Source organism: Sus scrofa, chromosome X (assembly GCF_054392235.1).
Source record: "Sus scrofa isolate SSC_HxYL_T2T_F1_AM1 chromosome X, Sscrofa_HxYL_maternal_Yorkshire_Landrace_v2.0, whole genome shotgun sequence".
NCBI classification, from domain to species: domain Eukaryota; kingdom Metazoa; phylum Chordata; class Mammalia; order Artiodactyla; family Suidae; genus Sus; species Sus scrofa.
Window position 1 is genome coordinate 130,533,950 of NC_139401.1, and position 23,952 is coordinate 130,557,901.

The 23,952-nt window shown below is 41.0% G+C and overlaps 1 long non-coding RNA gene across 2 annotated transcripts in view; it reads right to left on the reverse strand.

The window, feature by feature from the left end:
- The window catches only part of LOC146394810 (uncharacterized), a 156,289-nt gene that overhangs the window by 109,040 nt on the left and 23,297 nt on the right, over nucleotides 1-23,952 (reverse strand). Inside the window, exons 3-4 of one of the 2 annotated variants that reach the window (XR_014835144.1) lie at nucleotides 14,240-14,355; nucleotides 11,559-11,694 (exon numbers count right to left, since the gene is read on the reverse strand). This is a non-coding gene — a long non-coding RNA (uncharacterized LOC146394810). Of the gene's footprint in view, nucleotides 1-11,558; nucleotides 11,695-13,100; nucleotides 14,356-23,952 lie in introns of those variants that run through there. The other variant, XR_014835143.1, reaches the window with a different exon arrangement.

Sequence of the window (23,952 nt, forward strand, 5' to 3'; positions counted from 1 at the left end):
CTTGTCCCAACTGGTATATGCAGGCATGCAACACAGCGTGCAATGACATGGGTTACCGCCCCGTTCCTGCACTCAAAGCAGCAGGGGCTGGAAACAAAGTACCATCCATAGGGAGCTTCTAGCTGGCACACCTCCAGGAACTTGCCCCAATCTATGTCCACATATGTTGGACATTCTGTCCATTTGTGACTGACATGATTTTTTTTTTTTTTTGTCTTTTTGCCTTTTCTAGGGCTGCTTCCTGCGGCATATGGAGGTCCCCAGGCTAGGGGTTGAATCGGAGCTGTAGTCGCCGGCCTACGCCAGAGCCACAGCAATGTGGGATCCGAGCCGTGTCTGAGACCTACACCACAGTTCACGGCAATGCCGGATCCTTAACCCACCGAGCAAGGCCAGGGATCGAACCCGCAACCTCATGGTTCCTTGTCCGATTCATTAACCACTGCACCATGACGGGAACTCCTGACATGATTTTTTAGTAGTATCTAAGCTAGCTGCATGCTGATTGCTCCAAGAATGAATAGATATTCCACTTGACTTTGAATAACTTGATATGAAAATATTCAATTGGATACAAAGATATACTTAATTACCAACAATTCAGTATTACATTTGTCAATGAAATAAAAAAGGTATTGAATTCTTTATAGAGTTTCAGCTACTGTACATTTTGAATTGTAAACAATGATTATACATTTTGAACGAACGAAATTTCTCATCCATGGTAACTATCACGAATCTGAGGCTCATCAGGAACTGAAAGGAGCATTTCAAGCATAAAATCTTTATTTCTACTTCCTTCAAAAAACAAACTTGTTTAACAAACAGTTATGGAGTACCTACACCGTGCCCAGAGCTGTTCTAATGCATGGACTAAATCAATAAAGAAAACAAACAAGATACCCTGCCCTCAGCGTGCCAGAAGTTGAGGTAGCCGCAAGGACTACTGGTCATCTCTATGTGCACATGAACTTCTGAACAGGAAATTTATTCTTGTAACATAGTGTACCATCTACTCATTTTACAAACAAGAGGACTGTCTGATATTTTCCTATTTAAACCATAAATTAGAATGTTTACTTCATTTCTCCTAGATCTCCACCCAGAGATCTGCTTTTCATCCCCCCCTCAAATCCCCTGTTCCTAGAGAATGGGACCAAATCTCGTTAGGCTAGGACTTGCCTAACCTGGATTAGGGAAAACTGCCAGTTTGGCTGAACTATTATATTCCCATGGAAAAACACTGAACTGCAGCTATTTATAAATGACTCTTCTATAAAATCTCAAAACCTACCTTTGAGAGTGCCCACAACTACCAAGTCCTAATGGCAAGTTCCCTGTCTTCCTGGGGGCAGACTTTTTGAAAGGTTAGTCTGCCCTTATCTCCCCTATGTGCCTTGAGGGTCAGAATGCCTCTGGGACCTAAATTTGGCCTCCACAGTCCCCTCTCCGGTTCTTTCTCTAAGAGGTCCAGGGACCTTTATGCAAATGACCTCTTGTGCTTACCCAGGCCTTCCAAAGAACCTGTTATATTACCCACACATGAATAGCGGCACTCAGCACCATTCTGTAAGGCGGTACCTTCCACCTTTCCATACTAGGGCACACACAGGAAGTGATACATGCAGAGTGCAGTGGGGGTAAAGTGGATGCCATCAGGGGCATCTAAGCGGGAGTAGTTTAAAAAATACTACATTTTCTTTACATCATTCAATTATGAAAAATATATTGAGAAGAATAAAATACCAAGCATTATGGAAGAAAGTAAATATTGACTTTGATGAATGAGAATTTTAAGCTTCCTCGGGTGAATATAATTTAATATTTCTTCTCCTTTCAACTCTAATTACTCTTCCTTCTTTCATAAGTTTCGTTTATTAACTGTCCCCACCCCATCCACCCTTTTCCTACACCTCCCCTAACTCCCCATAGGCAATTATGTGTATTATTTTCTTTCTCATGCTTCCAGTGTTTCTTTACAAAAAGAAAGCATTTTACTATTGCATAGTCTCATCCTCCCCACTTTTTCTTATGCCAGAGGTAGCATGTGCTGTTCTATAAACACGGTTTTATGCACTTACAACATATCCTAGAGATCGTCCAACGTCACTGCAGAGAGATCGTCTAATTTTTTCAGTCGCATACTAATCTTTCTTGCAGATACTCCATAGTTTGCTTAAATAGCCTACAATGGCAGGCTCCTTGGGCTCTTTTACTATTACAAACAATGCCAATAGAGAGGTGGAGGCAGAGGTATATACGAATATACATGTGCATATAACTTTTGACATACGGGGGGGGGGGTAGCTGATGAATAGAGTCCTACTGAAATTAGGTAGGATAGCCCTTTACAGAGTCATCCTGTACGCATTCCACAAGCAACATCTGACAGTTTCTGCTTCCCTACAGCCTTTCCTCTCATTCTCCCTTGAACTCTTTCCAGTCAGGATTTTGCATGAAAGAACAACATTTAGAAAGGCTCGGGGCAATGGGCACCATAATATATTGAAGGCTGTCAAATGATCCAATACGGTTGAAGCACAGTATCAGAGGGGTGGACAAGGAGGATGATATAAACACAGGCATAAAGATGGGGTTAAAAGCAAGAAACGAGGCAGGAGAAGCATGTCCTATACAAAGAGAGCAACTTCAAAGGACTCAATATGACTTAATTGCAGTATATGTGTGGGAGGAGGGCAGGGAACTAGAAGTAAACACAGGTGTAAAGATGAGGATAAAACTTGAACAATACATAATATATTTTTTAAATGTAAGGATGAACCAAAAATTAAAAGTTAAATGCTTACCAGAGAGAGCAAAGAGGAACAAGGTGGAAGGGACAAGGATGGAAGCTACACTTCTGTAAATATCCTTTGTTATGTAGATCTTGATTTTGGAACTATAGAAGAATTTTACACAAATGTAAGACAAGATTAAAACTTACAAAACAACCCATAAGAATCAAAAGCAAAACAAAGCAAATGAATCTAACTGTATACTGAGTTGGTGGCATAACCTCTAAGAAAGTAACTCCATTATCCTGTTTATGGGTACATTTGAAATTTTCTGTGGGTGGAGAGAGAGAAGAAAGGAGGAGAGGAAGCGGGAGGGGAAAGAAAGAGAGATGGAGACAGAGAGAAAGAGAGAGACTGGTCAGAGGGAGGACAGGAGAAAGATGGGAGGAAAAGGTTAAAGAATGTAGAGTCAGAGCAACGATCACTTTAAGATGAGAACCTACTGGAGTTCCCATCGTGGCTCAGCGGAAACAAATCTGACTAGGAACCATGAGGTTGCGGGTTTGATCCCTAGCCTTGCTCAGCAGGTTAAGGCTCTGGGGTTGCCCTGAGCTGTGCTGTAGGTCGCAGACGTGGCTCAGATCTGGCGTTGCTGTGGCTGTGGCGTAGACCAGCAGCTGTCGTTCTGATTTGACCCCTAGCCTGGGAACTTCCATATGCCACAGGTGTGGCCCTAAAAAGCAAAAAACAAAAAACAAAATCCCTGAAGACAGAAACCTCCTAAATGGCACAGGAAAATCTACTCAATAGTTTGTAATTACTGATATGGGAAAAAATGGATACATTTATATGTATAACTAAATCACTTTGCTGTACACCTGAACTAACACAACATTGTAAATCAACTAAACTCCAATAAAAATTTTTAAAATAAATAGATAAGTAAACAAAACCTTACAGGTGGTGCGGGCAAATGAGCTTACAGCTCAAAAAAAGGTGAAATCAAGAATGAGGTGATTAGGAGTTCCGTCGTGGCCCAGCAGTTAACGAACCCAACTAGTAACCATGAGGTTATGGGTTCAATCCCTGGCCTCACTCGGTGAGTTAAGGAAGGATCTGGCATTGCCTTGAGCTGTGGTGTAGGTTGCAGACACCGCTCGGATCCTGTGTTGCTGTGGCTGTGGTGTAGGCCGGCAGCTACAGCTGCGATTCGACTCCTAGCCTGGGAATCTCCATATGCTGTGGGTGCGGCCCTAAAAAGATGGAAAAAAAAAAAGAGCTGCTTAATCCAGAATGTGTGGATGTGGTTTTCTTACCTGTGGCCTTTGAAACATCCAGATTCTAACTCTAACACCATTTATCCTATCCTCTCCCATAAGACAAGTCTGACTGCACCAAAAGGAGGTGAGCTCCTCCCCCGAGACTCTGAGTTTCTGTTAAGTCTCTGAAGGCATCAGAAAGAACAGTGTAGGCGTTCCCTTCGTGGCTCAGTGGTTAACAAATCTGACTAGGAACCATGAGGTTATGGGTTCGATCCCTGGCTTTGCTCAGCGGGTTATGGATCCGGTGTTGCCGTGAGCTGTGGTGTGGGTCGCAGACGCGGCTGGGATCCCGCGTTGCTGTGGCTCTGGAGTAGGCCAGTGGCTACAGCTCCAATTAGACCCCTAGACTGGGAACCTCCATATGATGCAGGAGCGGCCCAAGAAATGGCAAAAAGACAAAAAAAAAAAAAAAAAAAGAACAGTGTAGGTGAGATTAGATCTGCTTGAGATACATTAAAGGTATATTATTGTTTTTGTTATTTAGCAGACCTTAGTATCATGCTCAGCACCAAGCCCTATCCCAAGCACTTTATAAATATTAATTCATTTAGGAGTTCCTGCTGTGGCATAGTGGGTTATGGATCTGGCATTGCTGCAGCAGCTGTGGCACAGGTCTTAACAGTAGCTCAGATGCAATCCCTGGCCCAAGAACCTCCATATGCTGCAAGGGGAGGCCAAAAAAGGGGGGGAAAAAACCTCACTAAATGTTCTTAATAGCCCTATGAGATAAATACCATCCCGATGAGGTTTTGCTGGGGCTCTATTACTTTCTCTCCATGTGACACTCTCTGTACCTTTCTCTGCACTGTGCTCCAGTTTTCTCCTCTGTACAATGGAAGCTTTTGGATGGGGATTTCAAAAGTTCTTTTCAACCTTAGAACATCCCCTGAGCCATGGTAACGATAAAGCAGCCCTGGCCACTGACCTAACATGGCAGGAAGGCACACAAAGCTAACATGCCCCCTTTTTGTCTCCTCTCCCAGCTTAGAGCTCTATTACCTATATTCTGACATTCTCCCTACAAATGGAAAAAATGTCACTTAATTACAGTGCCATGCTCTTAGTAGATGTTTCACAAATGGCTGTTGACTAAATTAACAAATGGTGGAAAGAGAGTATGAGAAAAAGAATGTACGTCTATGTATGACTGGGTCACTCTGCTGGACAGCGGAAATTGACAAAACACTGCCCATCAACTATACACTCAGAAAAAAATTTTAAATTAAAAAAAGAAAAATTAAATCATCCTAGTTCCCATTTCTTAGAGATCTGCTGTGACACTTCTCCATTCAAAATGCTGAAATTTTGGCTACAGATGTGTGGGCACATGTGTACACATGGACATGCGCCCCTGGGTGGTATTTCAGAAGGCATGTTGCATTTCTGTCCAGGTTCTTTTCACTCAAGAAAAAGACTGTTGTGGCCAGGTTTAAAGGCTTTCAGGAAAGAATTTTCTGCAGCAAAAATTCAAGGTTAGATACTAAGGGAACAGATTTTTGGAAGCAGTCAAAAGTGACTTGAGGATCTTAACAAAGTTGACTAAGTAGCCTGAACCCTAAAGAAAAGCTGCATGTCAAGCTCTGCCATTGATGGGTTTAATTAAATGGCGGTTCCTTCTGGCTGTGCACAGGTCTGTTAAAAACATTCTTTCTTTTTTTTTTAGGGCTGTACCCGTGGCATATGGAGGTTCCCAAGCTCAGGGTCGCATCGGAGCTACAGCTGCCAGCCACAGCCACAGCAATGCTGGATCCGAGCCACATCTGTGACCTACACCACAGCTCACGGCAACACCAGATCCTTAACCCACTGAGCAAGGCCAGGGATCAAACCTTCATCCTCAGAGACACTAGTCAGGCTTGTTACCGCCAAGCCATGACAGGAACTCCCTGTTAAAGCATTCTTATGTATGTTTGCTTGTGGATCAATCAGCAAATAATCCAGACTGGAAGCTCCATTCTTTCACTGTCCTCCTACGAAGTTCTTGAGGTGGAAGAAAAATGTAGGGCCCCCATGCCTTAAGAAAACTAAAATTCACAAAATAGATGCATGAGATTATTCATGTTGCAAAAAAGTTCACTTGAATGCGGAGTTCCTTTAAATAGCCTGCTCCCTCGGCGCCCTTAAGATGTGACTGGATTTTCCAAAATTGTATCTACACAAAGCTTTTCAGGAACCCACAGGTTTTTGCAGAGTGAGGCTCCTCTGTATTTAACACTTACCAATTTTAAGCTGCTATTGTGGGCTCATTAATTTTAACATTTATTTGGACTGAAAACTCAGTTTGGAGAAGTAAAAAGTAAAATCTTCCCACTGGAAGCTTTCCAGTAAACACACTATAGAAAATTCAGACTACAGAGGGAATATTTTATTGACTCTGGTCATCTCATGCTAGAAGCACTGCATTTTATTTCATCGTTGCACATGAGTTTCTGGGTGATATTTTCCATGAGTACATTTTAGTATAATTCCTAGATCAGGGTTATCAGAAACCCTTGGAAATTCTTCTGTGTTCTTGATTAATTTTTTGGTTTTGATTTTGGATTCCCAACGCAGCAGTCATGATTATCTTGATAGCTCTTAGAAATGTTTCCTTTTGTGGTACATATGCACTACCCAGTTTCTGTTATAGTTTGTCTACTGAAAAGGAGCCCTGAATGGAACCTGGTGGGGAAGAGAAGGATGATTTAAAGCAGGGACATTTGAAAATGAGAAGCAGAAAAAATGCTGCTCCTGAGGGAATAGTCTTTATCGTGGCATGCTGCCCAGAAGCTGCTATTCCTTCCTGGCGAAAGCCACAGAGGAGATGAAAAGCGGAGCCCCACAAACAGAGCTGGATTGTGGTGGGAAACAGAGCTTCATGGAAGTCAGCACTTTGCAAAGCTGGGGTGTCTGGTGTGAGGGCAAGACAGGCTGGGGGCCTCCTCTGCTCAGTCAGTGGCACCTGGGCTGGGCAGCGGAGGATGCAGGGCTGTCACTCAGGCCGGAAAGGAGTGTTTGAGCTGAGGGTGTGCCCCTGTGGTCCTGCAACCCATGGGGAGGGGGTTTCTCGGGAAGATCATGACACCTATGGGCCACCTTTGGGGAGCAGGGAGACAGAGCCGCACTGAGAGATGATGACAGCCAGGAGAAGGAACGCAAGGAAACCGGAGCCCAAAAGACAGCACCAGACACAGATGCGCAGAGGCCAAGAGACAACGGTGCCAATGGCAGTTGCCACAAAAGCAGCGGTAACAGCAGCAGCAGACAACTGACAGATAAGGCATAGGCTTTTGCATCAAAATTACTGACCCTGGGAAATGCGGAGGGACTCTGGGAGCCCCGGATGTCCACGTGCTTCCAAGAGTGAAAAAGAAAAGTAAATAAATACAAGAGAATGGAGACCTAGCCTACCCTTTTAATATTTCCTGAGGTGGCAGAGCATGAAAGGATTAAGACCAACGTCCAGCCAGAACCTTAGCAAGGTGTGCCTGCAATGGTGGGGCATGAACTTTTATGTATGTATGTATGTATTTATTTATTTATTGTCTTTTTTTTTTTAGGCTCACACCTGAGGCATAAGGAAGTTACCAGGCTAGGGTTTGAATCAGAGCTGCAGCTGTCTGCCTACACCACAGCCACAGCAATGCCAGATCCAAGCCACATCTGCGACCTACACCACAGCTCACGGCAATGCCAGATCCTTAACCCACTGAGTGATGCCAGGGATCGAACCCACAACCTTACAGTTCCTAGTTGGGTTGTTTCTGCTGAGCCACGACAGGAACTTCCCACATGGGCTTCTTTTAAAGATAGTTTGCCAAATGACCTTCCCAGTAGAGCGCCCTCCCAACAGAGACTGCCCCTTCAAAACAGCCCCACCCCAGATGGCTCTGGTGGGATTTCAGCTGTTAGGGCCACCTCCTGCCTGCAGCTAAACTCACTCCAGGCAAGCTGGTGCCAGCAATTAACCCTCTAGGTCACGGTTTCCCCCAAGGGATGTGACACCTGGTTCTGCAGTTTTAGCAAGATCCCAGGCTGTGTTCCCCTGCATTCCACTGGCTTGTTTATTAAGCCCCACATCTACTAAAACTGTCAGAAAATTTTCAAGCTGGTTTTTCATGGCCAAAAACATAATCCTATAATCCTCAAAAAATATTTTGAACAGATAAACAGTGCAGTGTAATATCTGACACAGCCAGGCACCTGCAGGCCAGCCATCTCCAAAGCACAAGCCTCCCCACAGCAGATCCGTCTAGTTAGTGGGCCCCAACCAGTGCAGTTAACCCTTTTGTGCCAGGCAGGGTCCCCAAGCTTCCCTTGGAAGTAGGCTAACATTTTAAAATCTTTTCCAGTAGGGTGCAGGTTACATGCAGGAAAGAATAAATAAAGTTGTCTAGAATAGGTGTTAATTTTCAACAAAGAGTGCTGTCTGCTGACCCAAGTGCCTAAATGGGGTACCGTGAAGGTAATATTGCCCTATGGGAGGCCCAAATACAGATGTTTTATTTTTGGATAATTAAAAGTAGAATATGAGAGTCTGATTAAAAAAACAAACAAACAAACAAACAAAAAAACCTCTCCCATTTAACCAAAGCTTTGGGGTTAGTTTAGGTTGATTTTTTCATTAAATGTTACTTAAAATTTGATCCTAGGTGTTTTTGAATTTTTATCTTATTTTATTTTTTTGCTTTTTAGGGCTGCACCCGAGGCATACGGAGGTTCCCAGGCTAGGGGTCTAATCTGAGCTAGAGCTGCTGGCTTACACCACAGCCCCAGCAAGGGCAGGTCCGAGCTGCGTCTGCAACCTACACCACAGCCCACAGCAACGCCGGATCCTTAACCCACTGAGCAAGGCCAGGGATCGAACCTGCAACCTCTTGGTTCCTAGTCAGATTCATTTAAGCTGTGCCATGACGGGAACTCCGGTTTTGAATGTTTAAATTTCACATATTTACCTGAGACAATATTGCCAACGAAGCAAAAGCCCTTATTAAATATGAAATGAGTACAATGTTCTGCTTGCCCGATAGTATCATTTCCAACAACTTTAACCAACTGAAGCTCAAATTGGACCTTGAAAGTAAACGAAAATGTACCTGAACCTTTAATGAAATAGCTATGCTGGAGGGCATGCGCTTTATCATGTAGTACCCTCGACTTCTGAAGTAGAAACTATCATTTGTGAATTATGTGTCACATTTCCTTATTTGGTTTCCCCTGGTAACCTTCCATTCTCTCTAAAATTACAGTCAAATTAGAAACAATGAGTGGGCGGAGAAAGAACACTGAGAAACAGGTGCACTGGCAAATGAGCCCCAAGCAGAGGAGAGAAGTCACCAGAAGGGCCACAAGAGCCTCAACAAACAACCCTCCCTCCTGATAGGGTTACAAATCCAATCCAATCCAGGATGTTCCAAGAAGTCCTCAAGAAAGAGTTAAATCAGGTTCAGTGTCTTCTCTTGAATCAAGCACAGAAAGTACATAAGGCAGTTTAGAAATTTTTCGACTTTTGGCAAACAAGGGATAAATTCCAGTTATGTGAAAAATGCTGAAAAATGCAGTCCCAGAAAACACCCAATTCCTTCACAGAGAACACCCGATCCCTTATAGGGCTCTGTGGTAAACAGTAAGGATAGGTCTAGCTTATCGAGTACCTTCACTCGGTGCCTGAGCTCAGGTCCGAAGACGGGACTGTCAGGATCTAAATTCTTTCCATTATTCAACAACTCAACGACGAAAGAATACCTGATTAAAAATGGCTAAAGGATCTGCAGAGACATTTTTCCAAAGAAAACACGGAAATAGCTAAGGGGCACACGAAAAGTTGCTCAACATGCTTAGCCATCACAGGAATCCAAGTCAAAAACCACAATGAGATACTACTTCACACCCACCACTAGGATGGTTTTAATCAAAAAGATGGATAATAATAAGTGTTGATGAGGACACAGAGAAAATTTAAACCCTCGTACATGGCTAGTGGGAATGCTAAATGGTGCAGCTGCTTTGTAGAACAATCTAGCAGTTCTACAAAATGTTAGACACAGAATCACCATCAGCAATTCTACTCCTAAGTATAAACCTGAGAGGGATAATGACAAATATCCACATAAAGACTTGTACACAAATGTTCATAGCAGCATGATTCACAAGAGCCAAAAAATGAAAACAATACAAAAGTCTGTCCATTGACAAATAGATAAACATGTGGTATATACAGCCAATATAGTATTATTCAGCCATAAAAAGGAATGAAGAACTCAAGGGTACTGTAACACGCATGAACCTCAAGGATATGATGGAAGTAAAAGTAGCTGGTCACGAAAAGACCACGTTTTGCATGAATCCATTTATAAGATATATCAACAAGCAAATCTGTAGAAACAGAAAGAAGAGTGGTTACCAGGGACTGGGGGAGTTAGGTGGGAGGAAACGAGGAGCGATGGCTAAGTGGTAACAGGGTATCTTCTAGGCGTGATGAAAATGTTCTAAAGTCGACTGCGGTAATGGTTTTATAATTCTGTGAATACACTAAAAACACCTGAATTGCACAGTTTAAATGGGTGAATGACATGATGTGTAAAGTCTATCTCAATGAAGCTGATATATAAACATGAACATATGATTCTTGCCTCATCCAGTATATCTGAAGGATCTTTAACGCTAAGTTTACTTGCTAATGAATTTTTTAAACTGCCTATGAAACAATATTGGTTTTGGAGTAGTAGTCAATGATGTACTTTGGCTTCTTTGTTTTAAGTGTGTGCTCTTAAAAAGATGCTGAGCATAACCAAGATTTCATGTTGTTATTTACTCCCAGTAACAGCATAAAATATTTAGTCATTACATTTCATGGTATACTATACTTACACAAGGCATGGAGGCAAATCTATCTCAGCGAGCAGTTTTCTTTACATTTTTAATGTATAAAATTATTACCCCATTATAAAATAATGCATAATCAGCATAGAAAATATGGGAAAATGCAGAAGAGATGAAAAAAAAAGTCGGTCAACTCTATTCCCACCCACGAGATAACAACTGTTGGCATTTAGGTTTATTTTTTCCCCTTGTTTTGCAATGCGTTTTTTTTTTTTTTTTTTTTTTTTGCACATAATTGTGATTCCCCTGGTATACGTCAGCATTTATCTACTGTATGCTTTCATAAGAGCTTTGAGAAACAAACCTAGTGAAATTTGGGCCAGAGCTCTCATCTGTATCTCAAGCTTCCTCCTCCCTCCCCTCTTACCTTCTTTTTCCTGGAGCTCACCACTACCACCAACCAAGCCTGAAAACAATAAAGACACAAGAAGGAAAGCTACCAAACAAGGCTGGAAGTGCCCATCATCTCCAAGTGCCCAACCATCATCATGAAGCTCACTGCTGTCTTTCCCAAGCTTACATAGAATGAATCACTACCAGAGCAACAGTTCAATTTCGTCTTTGCAAAGGAGGTCACAAATACCAATGGCAACTCTAAGGAGACCCAGCTCTCTTCCAATCAAGTATTTGACCCCCTTACCGTCTCACAGGAGATCTGCCGTGCCGTTGCCGTCTCCTCAATGGACGACCTCTTTAACGTTGAGAGAAAATGGAAGGCTGCGTCTCCATTGTTAGGGCTTGATCGTTAGCCATGTCAAACCATTCCAAGCCGAATACTGTATTGTAAAAGATTCCATCTCTAAGTGGTGTGGAGCCTGCTTAAAGCATTAAGAAAGAGGAACTCCTTCGATTCCAAAGTCCCCAGCCAGCAAAAGACAGATAGGTCAAGTGCTTGCAGATATAAGGTTCATAAAAACACTGCGTGGGAAATGTGCACTTAACAGTGCATATGTGTTGTGTTGGAGGAAGTGCAATTAGATCCAACAAAGCCCAAAGCCTCACAATTGGAAATGCTTTGTGAAGGCTAGATCCACATGTGCACTGCAAGATTTAACAAGGCAGCACCTGAAGAAGTTGCTGAGGTGTTTGGTAGCCATCGCACAAAAAGAGACCTGTTGCTAATACTCTGGCAAATCATAAATCCCAATTTTCTCTCTTATGTGCTCATTATTAAAGTGCCTTAGCCTCTCTTTTATACAGATGCAAATAACATGTTGTTTAAAAAAGGGATAAGTCACCTTAAGCCAGTTGTTGTTTGGATCTAGCTGTGATCAAAAGAACTACTAGGACAAAAGCAGAAAGAAACAGATTATGCAAAGCCTGTAACATTAGTCACTAATAGCATCCTGTGGGAGAACCAAATGTAATAAGATGGGTACAAAGTATGATGTCAAATTAACCCATCTTTTCAAGGACTATTGCACAAGAAAAGCAAAGTGAAAATGTGTGTACTTCTGAATCCAAAGGTTGAAAGTGATGAACAAAGCGCTTAATTCGTGTAATTTCCTGAAATGAGCTGAAGTTGAAGTAGCCAGTCCAGTAGACAGGAAAATACTTGGTTAAAACACAGGAAGAAGCACAACTCAACTCTTGAGAAAATACTGAGGGTCATGAAGGACCAGCTGGAGAGGAATAATTAGTTAAATGGATGTTCTTTATAGAGTTTTCTGCCTTCATCTTGATGAATAAGCACCTGCGAAGTCTTCAAAAACAGGCATGATGGACAACAAATGATGACCAGAGATTCATAAGCAAGCGATGAAGGTCAAAGTGCCCTTCCAAGGCTACTACTCATCAAATTTATTAATTCCTATCAAAGCAGCCACGGGTCTGAGCACCCAATAATCTATCCAACATAGAAAAGACAAATTAACATGGAGCAACACTGTGTTGTCATACAGTATTTTTTCCTCAAATGTAGTCTTGCAGTCTCAGGATAACTGGAAAACACCATGATGTCACGGGTTTTCATGCCAGGGGATGGGAATTTACAGATTATGCTTTAGGCCGTTCTGTAGCTTCTATTTGAAGCAAAGAAAAATAATTTGGGAAGTTCATTGTCAATTTCAGTTTGTCATCTTTCTATATCAAAGACAGATGGGATTAGATGCAAACATATGGGAAGATATTTTTTTCTAAGCCTAAAATGTCTTGTATATTTGTATATTTTCTCATTATTGTACAGGGCTGGGCTGTCACTTGGCTGTTGTCACTTTAAAAGTAATTTCATCTGGGACACAGAATGTCCAGCCTTAGGTTAATGCAAAATACAGAAAACAGCTTTACTAAGCAGATTGGTTTTTTTTTTTCCCTCTACCCTTCATAAAAACTACTTTTGACCACTGTGCTATGTATGAGCAGTTGCACCTATACTTTTCTGGTGCCTCTTTCTCAGCAAACTTTGGACTCTGATCAGGCTTACAGGATTTTTCATGGCACATCTGCTTCCAAAATAGATTTCGGTGCTGTCTTTCCATTTGTATATTCATACTTACCTTTTATTTCTGAAATGCAACCAGAGTCTTTATTTGTTACAGTTTCTCCCCAGTCAGCATTTGAAGTTTGTTTGCCATAAAACATTTCTTGCCTTTAAACAAACCCCCAAAAGAGTCCACCTTATCCAGCTGCCACCACTGCCCACCACTAAATATTTTAACACAGGATACTTTCTTGCATAGTTGGCAGGAATGGGTTGTTTTTCCCACATTCAAGTGGCAGTAGATTAAATTTGTTTCCTCTGTTCCTTTGCACCCACATCCCTGAATCACTCCTTCCCCCATCTCGGATAAGAAGTCAAACAGGATACCATTGTTCCTTTTTAAAATTGAAGTGAAACCATGAAAGATCAAGAAGAAAATATGAAAGAGTATTCATGTTTTCACAGAAGGGACCAGGCTTTTGTCAGCACAAGAACAAAGAAGAAGCCATAAACTGAAAGATGTATAGATCTAACAATTACGAAATGGCAGTCTTACGTATGTTGAAACAAAATTAAACTGCAAACAAAAAACTGGAAAAATCTATTTGCCAAACAAATGCGACACATAGAAAAAAGGCAACAAAGAAATGTTACAAATCAATAAGAAAAAGACAAACATTCTAAAAGATAAATAGGCAAAGGACCATGTACTGTTGATTGTCCAACTCAATAGGCATTCCCCACCCCCTTCTCTGTTGCCTGTGTAGCAGGCAACTAGGGTCACAGGTACCTAGGGGTGGTAATGTGACACAATCTTGCAAGCAAGTATCTGCTGGAGGAGAGGGGCTTTTCTAGAAAATGCTATGTTTTCTTAAGGAACAGAGGTCACACATATTCCTTACCTCATTTTTCCTGCCTCGGACAAGGATGGATGGCTAAAGCTGGCCAGTCATCTTGCAAATGTGATATCATTGAGCTGCTGAACCAATACCACCAGCAGCTGGTTACTTCCAGACTCCTGTTTGTGTGAAGAAAAAAAAATGAGCCCTTATTAGTTTAAGCCACTGTTAATGAGGGTTTCAAATACTTTGAGCCAAAAACATCCCTCAGGGATGTTCCTTACGTGATTCAGCAATTCACACACAAAAAGTGAGATACAGATAGACAGTGAGCACAAACATTGTTTCACCTTGCAAACAAAATATACTGAAAATAAAATAGCGACCTTGAAGACATGCTAAGTGAAATAAGCCAGACACAAAAGGACCATTCCTTTATGATTCCATTTACATGAGATACCCAGAATACTCAAATTCATAGGGACAGAAAGAAAAATGGTGGTTATCAGGGGCTGGGGAAAGGGGTAGGGGAAAATGGGGAATTCGAGTTTAATGGACAGAGTTTCAGATGGATGAGATGAAAAAGTTCTAGAGTTGGATGTTGGTGATGGTTGCACAACAATATGAAATGTACTTAAGGCCACTGAACTATACACTTAAAAGTTTATTAAAATAGGAGTTCCCATCGTGGCATAGCAGAAATGAATCTGACTAGGAACTATGAGGTTGTGGGTTTGATCCCTGGCCTCGCTCAGTGGGTTAAGGATCCGGCACTGCCGTGAGCTGTGGTGTAGGTCACAGACTGGGCTCGGATCTGGCTTTGCTGTGGCTGTGGTGTAGGCCGGCAGCTACAGCTCCAATTAGACCCCTAGCCTGGGAACTTCCATATGTTGCAGGTGCGGCCCTAAAAAGAGCAAAAGAAAAAATTATTAAAATGGTAAATTGTGTGCTGTATATATTTTATCACCAAAATACAATAAGTATCAGAAAAAACAAGATAGCAACATAATGCCATTTTTCAATTTTTAAAACTGACATTACATTAAAATTTTTCAAATTTTGCTAATGATGGTACATTTTCTGAGTGTGGGAAAACAAGGATTCTCACATGCTACTGGGGGGAGTCTGAATTGGCCAAACCACTTTAGAGGAACCATGGTAAACTATATCCCAAATCTTATAAATATTTATATCCTTTGGCACCGTGATCCCACTTCTAGGAATACAGCCTCTAAAGTAATCAGAAATATAGAGAATGCTGTATGTCCAAAGATGTTCATAACAGCATTGTTTACAAAATCGAACAATTTGAAACAACCTGTGTCCAGAGATGGGTTTAAGTTCATTGCCGACTATCCCTTCCATGGGATACCATATTGGCATGATGAACAATGGTGTAAGTCAGGGGCTCTTAAACTTTGCTCTATATTTCAATTGTCTGGGGAGTTGTTATAGTTCCCAGTGTCGCAATGCCTCATATCCACTCAATCAGGACTTGTGGAGGTGGGACCCAGACATCAGTACTTTTTAAAGCTCCCTCCACCCCCACCACCCAGTGACTCCAACGTGCAGCCAAACTTAAGAACCACCAATGCAGATGTCTATTTATTGACATGGAAACAACATAAATATTCACTAGAATTTGTTTGATGATAAAAGCAGATTATAGAACAGTCTGTATAGCATGGGCTCATTTAAAAATATAAATGTGTGGGACTTCTGAGTAAAGATGACGGATTAAACACCCACATTTGCTTTTACTTCTTCCTGAAACTCCACTAAAACAATAATAAAAAGATTTTTAAAAGGTATAAACTGACAAAGGAAAAAAAATGGGAGAAGAGAAAACAGCAACACAATTTTGAAAGCTAGAAAGCATTTGAGTGGTGGCTTAGTAGAACCAAGAAAGTCAATTCCTGAACTAATAGTAAGGAAAGCTGAGAAATAACCCAAATTTACAATACAGGGCCCCCACCCCTGATGATGACTTAATTAGTGGAAGCTGGTACCTCTGGAAGGAAGAGAGAAAATGTCACTTGAAAATTTACTTAGGATGTAGTTGAAACTCGGGAGCCCTTCCCTAAGCCAGCTGGAGCTGAAGGTTTCCTCTCTGGGGAGGGTAAAAGAGAAGGTCCAGATAAGAGGACGTCAGATACAGTGGTGGGCAGAGGGTACTCTAACCCAAAGCATAAAGATTGAGTTAATGCTGAAATCTCTAGCTCTCTTTCTCTACTCAATCCTCAGGGATGTGGTGGCCAGGTTTATACCATCCAGGCAGAAGTTTAGAAGAAATCCAATTATCACAAGAAGAGAAACCTAAAGATCCTCGTTATGGGCTGAATTGTGTCCTGCCAAAATGTGTATGTCCATGTCTTACCCTCAGTACCTCAGAATGTGAGTGTTTGGGAGCCTGGGTCTTAAAGAGGTAAATAAGTTAAAATGAGCTCATGATGGAGGGCTCTAAACCAATATGATTGATAGTCTTATAGGAGGAAGAGATTAGGACACATGTTCAGAGAGAAGACCACGAGAAGACCCAGGGAGAAAATGGCAGTCTACAAGCCAAGGTGAGAACCCTCAGAAGAAACCAACACTGCTGAGAGTTTGTCTTGAACTTCTAGTCTTCAGAATCAAGTGACAGTCAATGTCTGGTGTTTCTGCCACCCAGTCTGTGGTACCTTGTTACAGCAGCCCTAGCAAACGAGTATAGTACTGTACCAGAATTCCCGCCACAATGGCCCAGCTATATCACCCTGCAATGAAACTCTGTGCTAACAAGGTCCACCCACACTCTCCAAATGACAGCTTCCAAGTGACTTTTCGTTCCCTACTCTTAAGCATTTTAGCATACATCCAAAGATTATCAGACATCGGTGGAACACTTCCAACATGAAAGCTAGAATCCAAAGCAAACAAATAGGAAACAAAGAAAAAAGATTCAGAGAAAGCAGGGACCACTCATGAAGGAAAAAGAAGACACTTCTGAGGTACTGATCCATGCTATAACATGGATGAACTTTGAAAATACCATGCTAAGCAAAGGGAGCCAGACACAGAAGGCCACATACTATAGAGATAGATTTATATGAAATGTCCACAATGGGCAAATTCATAGAGACAGAAGTAGATGAATGGTTGTTAGGGGACTGGAGGGGAGGGAACAGGGAGAAACTGCTAAGGGGTACAGGTTTTAGAGGGGAGTAGTGAAAATGTTCTGGAATTAGATAATAATAATGGCTACACAACTCTGTGAATATACTAGAAAACACTGAATTTTATGCTTTGAAAGGATAAATTGGATTGTATATGTATTACGTCTCAGCAATCTGCTATAAAATTATATAATAATATCCCAGGCTATATGAAAAAGTGTGTGTGTGTATACACACATATATATATATATATAAAATATTACACAGAATGCTATAAATAAGGAAAATTTAAAGAGAATTCCTAGAAAGTAAATTATGGTGAAAAAATTAATTCAGTTGAAGGATTCAAATATAAAATTGAGAAAATCTCCCCAAAAGTGGAGCAAAAAGATGAAGAAACAATATAATGAAGAGAAAACAGGATGTGTATTAGTAATCTATGCTATGTAACACTTAGTGTTTTCAACAATGACAATCACTATCTCCTGTAGTTTCTGTGGGACAGGAATTCAAGCAGCACACAGTGGGGACTGTTGATCTGTGTGCCACAAAGTCTGGGCCTTAGCTGAAAGGATCTCCAGTGCTGGAGACCGGAAGCATCCGAAGGCTCATTCATACCTCTAGTAGTTAGTGCTGGCTATCAACTGCAGGTCTAGCTGGGGCTGTCAGCTGGTATACCCGTGTGGCCTGGCCTTTCTCAATGTAGTGGCTGGGTTCCAATAATAAGTATCAAAAAAAGAAAGATTCAGGCACAGATCATATTTCCTCTTGTGACCTACCCTTAGAAGAGGAACGGCATTATTTCTCCCACATTCTTTAGGTTAAGGCAGTTACAAAGGTCCATCCTTGCTCAAAAGGAATGTCGAGGTCACATTGTAAAAGACTACATGAGATGGGAGATATACTGGCATGGTCATCTTTGGAAAATACAATATACCATAGAAGAAAGACTTCAAAGAAATATCAAAACACAAGAAACTTTTCCAGTACTGAGGACATGAGTTTCCAACTTGAGAGGGGCCATTACATGCCCAATCCAATGAAGGAAACAGAATCACGCTAAGTCATCTCATTGAGGAATTTCAGAACATTGAGGTCAAAGAGAAGATCCTACAAGGTTCTGTTAGTTTTGTGTCTACTCTACATCTTTTCTGTTTGGAGTCTGGCACTGTCCCACTGGGGAGACAAGTCATTATCACTGAGCACTGCTTCCCCTACCACAGGAGAGTGTGCTTGCCCCGGGGAAGTCAATGTACCTGGCTGATTCAGGGATGGATACATTTAACAATTAAAGCCAAGTCCAGCTCTTTTTCAGGGACTGATACAGACATTGATTATGAGGGCCTCTTCTGAGACTGTAAGCACCAGGGACAATGTAAGCCTGAAGCTGCCAGGGTCTGTCTTTGCAGCCAAGTGTGAGAGGCCCACTTGAGAATGAAGCCAACATTAAGGGAAGTAAAGCCAAGACTTGGAAAGAGAAAGACAGAATTGAAATGATGTTGTTTGAATGCCTGGATCATGCTCTACCCTTGGCCATCCAAGGTTATGTAAGCCAACCAATCCCTTTTATGCCTAAGCTCATTTGAGATAAGTTTCCGTCACTTAAAACCAAAAGAATATTGACTAATTCAATAATTCATTGCATTGGTATTTCAGAGAATAACCATATCATCAGAATAGGCTAACTTTGTCAGTTTCCCAAGGTTAGATTCCAATAGTAGCAAGCATTCCAAGGACGCTCAAAAAATTAAAGTAACAACTATAAAAGCTTTTGCCCCCAGGATTTACTCACTTTTTTTGTTTGTTTGTTTGTTTGCTTGCTTGCCTGCTTTTTAGGGCTGCACTGGAAGCATACAGAGGTTCCCAGGAGCTGAACCAGAGCTGAAGCCACAGACCTATGCCACAGCCACAGCAACACAGGATCCGAGCTGTGTCTACGACCTACACCACAGCTCATGGCAAAGCCAGATCCTTAACCCACTGAGCGAGGCCAGGGATCGAACCTGCGTCCTCATGGGTACCAGTTGGATTCATTAACCACTGAGCCATGACAGGAACTCCCAGGATTTATTCAGATTTCAATGTGATCTTTTAAGGGAATAGAGAAAGATCCTATTCATCCATCAAGTAATTTTGTATTTGTAATTCATCATTAGTGGTGTGTGTGTGTGTGTCTGTGTGTGTGTGTGTGTGTGTGTGTGTGTGTGTGTGTGTGTGTGTAAAGGCAGTGTTATCTTCAGAAATGACATCTACATTCATGATCAAGACCCTCGCCAAAGTGGGTATAGAGGGAACATTCCTGAATATAATCAAAGCCATTTATGAGAAACCCACAGCAAATATAATACTCAATGGGGAAAAACTGAAAGCCTTCTCACTCAAATCTGGAACAAGACAGGGATGCCCACTCTCACCACTGCTCTTCAACATAGTTTTGGAAGTCCTGGCCACAGCAATTAGACAAACAAAAGAAATAAAAGGCATCCATATAGGAAGAGAAGAGATAAAACTGTCACTGTATGCAGATGACATGATACTGTACATAGAAAACCCTAAGGACTCAACCCCAAAACTACTTGAACTGATTAATAAATTCAGCAAAGTAGCAGGATATAATATTCACATTCAGAAGTCAGTTGCATTTCTGTATACCAGCAATGAAACATTAGAAAAGGAATACAAAAATACGATACCTTTTAAAATTGCACCTCACAAAATCAAATACCTCGGAATACACCTGACCAAGGAGGTAAAGGACCTATATGCCGAGAACTATAAAACTTTAATCAAAGAAATCAAAGAAGATGTAAAGAAATGGAAAGATATTCCATGTTCCTGGATTGGGAAAATCAATATTGTAAAAATGGCCATACTACCCAAAGCAATCTACAGAGTCAATGCAATCCCTATCAAATGACCCAGGACATTTTTCACAGAACTAGAACAAACAATCCAAACATTTATATGGAACAACAAAAGACCCAGAATCGCCAAAGCAATCCTGAGAAACAAAAACCAAGCAGGAGGCATCACTCTCCCAGACTTCAAGAAATACTACAAAGCCACAGTCATCAAAACAGTGTGGTACTGGTACCAAAACATACAGACAGACCAATGGAACAGAATAGAGAATCCGGAAATAAACCCTGACACCTATGGTCAATTAATCTTTGACAAGGGAGGCAAGAACATAAAATGGGAAAAAGAAAGTCTTTTCAGCAAGCATTGCTGGGAAACCTGGACAGCTGCATGCAAAGCAATGAAACTAGAACACACCCTCACACCATGCACAAAAATAAACTCCAAATGGCTGAAAGACTTAAATATACGACAGGACACCATCAAACTCCTAGAAGAAAACATAGGCAAAACACTCTCTGACATCAACATCATGAATATTTTCTCAGGTCAGTCTCCCAAAGCAATAGAAATTAGAGCAAAAATAAACCCATGGGACCTCATCAAACTGACAAGCTTTTGCACAGCAAAGGAAACCAAAAAGAAAACAAAAAGACAACTTACAGAATGGGAGAAAATAGTTTCAAATGATGCAACTGACAAGGGCTTAATCTCTAGAATATATAAACAACTTATACAAACCAAGAGCAAAAAAGCCAACAACGCAATGGAAAAATGGGCAAAAGACCTGAATAGACATTTCTCCAAAGAAGATATACAGATGGCCAGCAAACATATGAAAAAATGCTCAACATCGCTGATTATAAGAGAAATGCAAATCAAAACTACCATGAGATACCACCTCACACCAGTCAGAGTGGCCATCATTAATAAATCCACAAATAACAAGTGCTGGAGGGGCTGTGAAGAAAAGGGAACCCTCCTGCACTGCTGGTGGGAATGTAAACTGGTACAGCCACTGTGGAGAACAGTTTGGAGATACCTTAGAAATCTATACATAGAACTTCCATATGACCCCGCAATCGCACTCTTGGGCATCTATCCGGACAAAACTCTACTTAAAAGAGACACGTGCACCGGCATGTTCATTGCAGCACTATTCACAATGGCCAGGACATGGAAACAACCTAAATGTCCATCGACAGATGACTGGATTCGGAAGAGGTGGTATATATACACAATGGAATACTACTCAGCCATAAAAAAGAATGACATAATGCCATTGGCAGCAACATGGATGGAACTAGAGAATCTCATACTGAGTGAAATGAGCCAGAAAGACAAAGACAAATACCATATGATATCACTTATAACTGGAATCTAATATCCAGCACAAATGAACATCTCCTCAGAAAAGAAAATCATGGACTTGGAGAAGAGACTTGTGGCTGCCTGATGGGAGGGGGAGGGAGTGGGAGGGATCAGGAGCCTGGGCTTATCAGACACAACTTAGAATAGATTTACAAGGAGATTCTGCTGAGTAGCATTGAGAACTTTGTCTAGATACTCATGTTGCAACAGAAGAAAGGGTGGGGGAAAAAATGTAATTGTAATGTATACATGTAAGGATAACCTGACCCCCTTGCTGTACAGTGGGAAAATAAAAATAAATAAATAAATAAATGACATCTATCCTAAATAGGGGCTCTAAGATATATGGTACAGCTAAAGGCATTACACAAGTTTATAATTCTGATCTACTAAGTTTCACAAATCCTTTGGAATCTCTTAAATTTTCCAAATATTATTTTATTATTCTTATAATTTCCTATTCATAGTCTGTATATATGTGTTCTCTTCAGGGTATGGTCACAGAATTTAAAAAGAAAAATGATTTTAAACACTATTGGTAAACTATGAGCTTATGTGGGACTCGATTAGTGTGAGGTTCTAATTTGGTGTTTTTCTTTTGGAAATTGAATATATGCATTTTCTTTTCCAGAAAGGGAGAAGGAAAGAGGGAAGGAGGGAGAGAAAGGAAAAGTAAAGCAAAGAATAGGTAGGAATTGAATTATTTGTAAATTATAATTTCTAACTTTCAGGTACAAAAACACAAAGTAGAAGATTTTTGCATAATTATAATTCTATCATGCCAGCCTTCCAAAGTAAACATATAGTAACACAGGAGAATGTACTTCTCCACTACAGTACCTCAGAAGGAAAGAAAGTTTTCAAAATCAGTTAGCTTTACCTTTGCAGTTTAATGTCATACTGTTTCCAGAATGAAGAATCACATAAATTATGTATTACTAGACATATCTCAGGTCAGTTTAAATGGATTTAAAGCTATTAAAACACTTCGTGCAGATTTTTGGTTTTGTTTCTCTATGTTATTCACCATGGAGGATACAGCAGTGTGCCAGGAGTTTCAGGGGAGTACAAAACGAAACAATATTCTAATCACTTTGAAATTGACTTTTTGAAATCAACTTTCAAAACAGTTAAAGTACATGAAATCATTGGCTTCTGTCACCATTTCTTAGATAGAAAGAAAGGTATTTTTTAAAGCAGAATTTTCCTTATAGGAACTAGACAAAAGGTATTTTGTCTCAGACACTGCTTAAGTACTTTACCTATTTTATGACACTTAACTGTCACAAAATCCTGTGTGGTGAGTACTATTATTTGCACTTTAGAAAGGAGGAAACAGGAGTCCCTGTCGTAGCTCAGTGGTGAACAAATCTGACTAGGAACCATGAGGTTATGGGTTCGATCCCTAGCCTTGCTCAGTGGGTTAAGGATCCAGCGTTGCCGTGAGCTGTGGTGTAGGTCACAGACATGGCTCGGATCCTGCCTTGCTGTGGCTGTGGTGTAGGCCGGAGGCTACAGCTCCGATTCGACCCCTAGCCTGGGAACCTCCATATGCCGCGGGAGCGGCCCTAGAAAAGGCAAAAAGACAAAACAAAAAACAAAAAAAATACAATGGAGGAAACAGGGGTATAGAGTTATTAAGCAAATTTCCAGAGTCCTGACAGCTAGTAAGTAGAGAAATCAGAATCTTAGCCTCCGATACTTCAGTCCCACAGCCATTTATTTATTTATTTATTTACCTACACCATGGCTCACGGCAATGCCAGATCCTTAACCCTCTGAGCAAGGCCAGGGATTGAACTGGCAACCTCATAGTTACTAGTCGGATTCATTTCCGCTGTGCCACGACGGGAACTCCCTAGTCCCACAGTCTTAACCACCTCTCTCTAGTGCCGACAGCTCAGAACTAGTTTGAAAATGCCCCCTGGAAGTAGCTAATCAGCCTGAAAAAAAAAAAACTTACTTCATCCTTCCTGACGGAAAGCCACACAATATAAAAATTGGAAATATCAGCCGCCTAATAAAATATCTTTCTATTCGGTAAACATCTTTCAGATTAATCCATCATTAAAATTTAAAATGTGAAGAAATTTCATTGATGTAAGTATCCAATTCATGAGAATAAGAAAACATCTGAGTCTAATTAATCATTATAAACTTTATATTTTCATATTCAAAAAGCAATCAAATTTACTCTGTCCAAAATCAGCTAAGAGTGAATTATGACAATTCATGCATGTTAGCTTATCGCAACACATATCAAAAAGCATCTTTCCTTGTCTCTATTTTTATTTTATAAAAGTAATGAATGTAAATGGTAACAAAACAACAGAGAATTCTAGGACAAGAGGCTGCAGACCTTCTCCCATCTCACCCTTCCCCAACACTAAATCC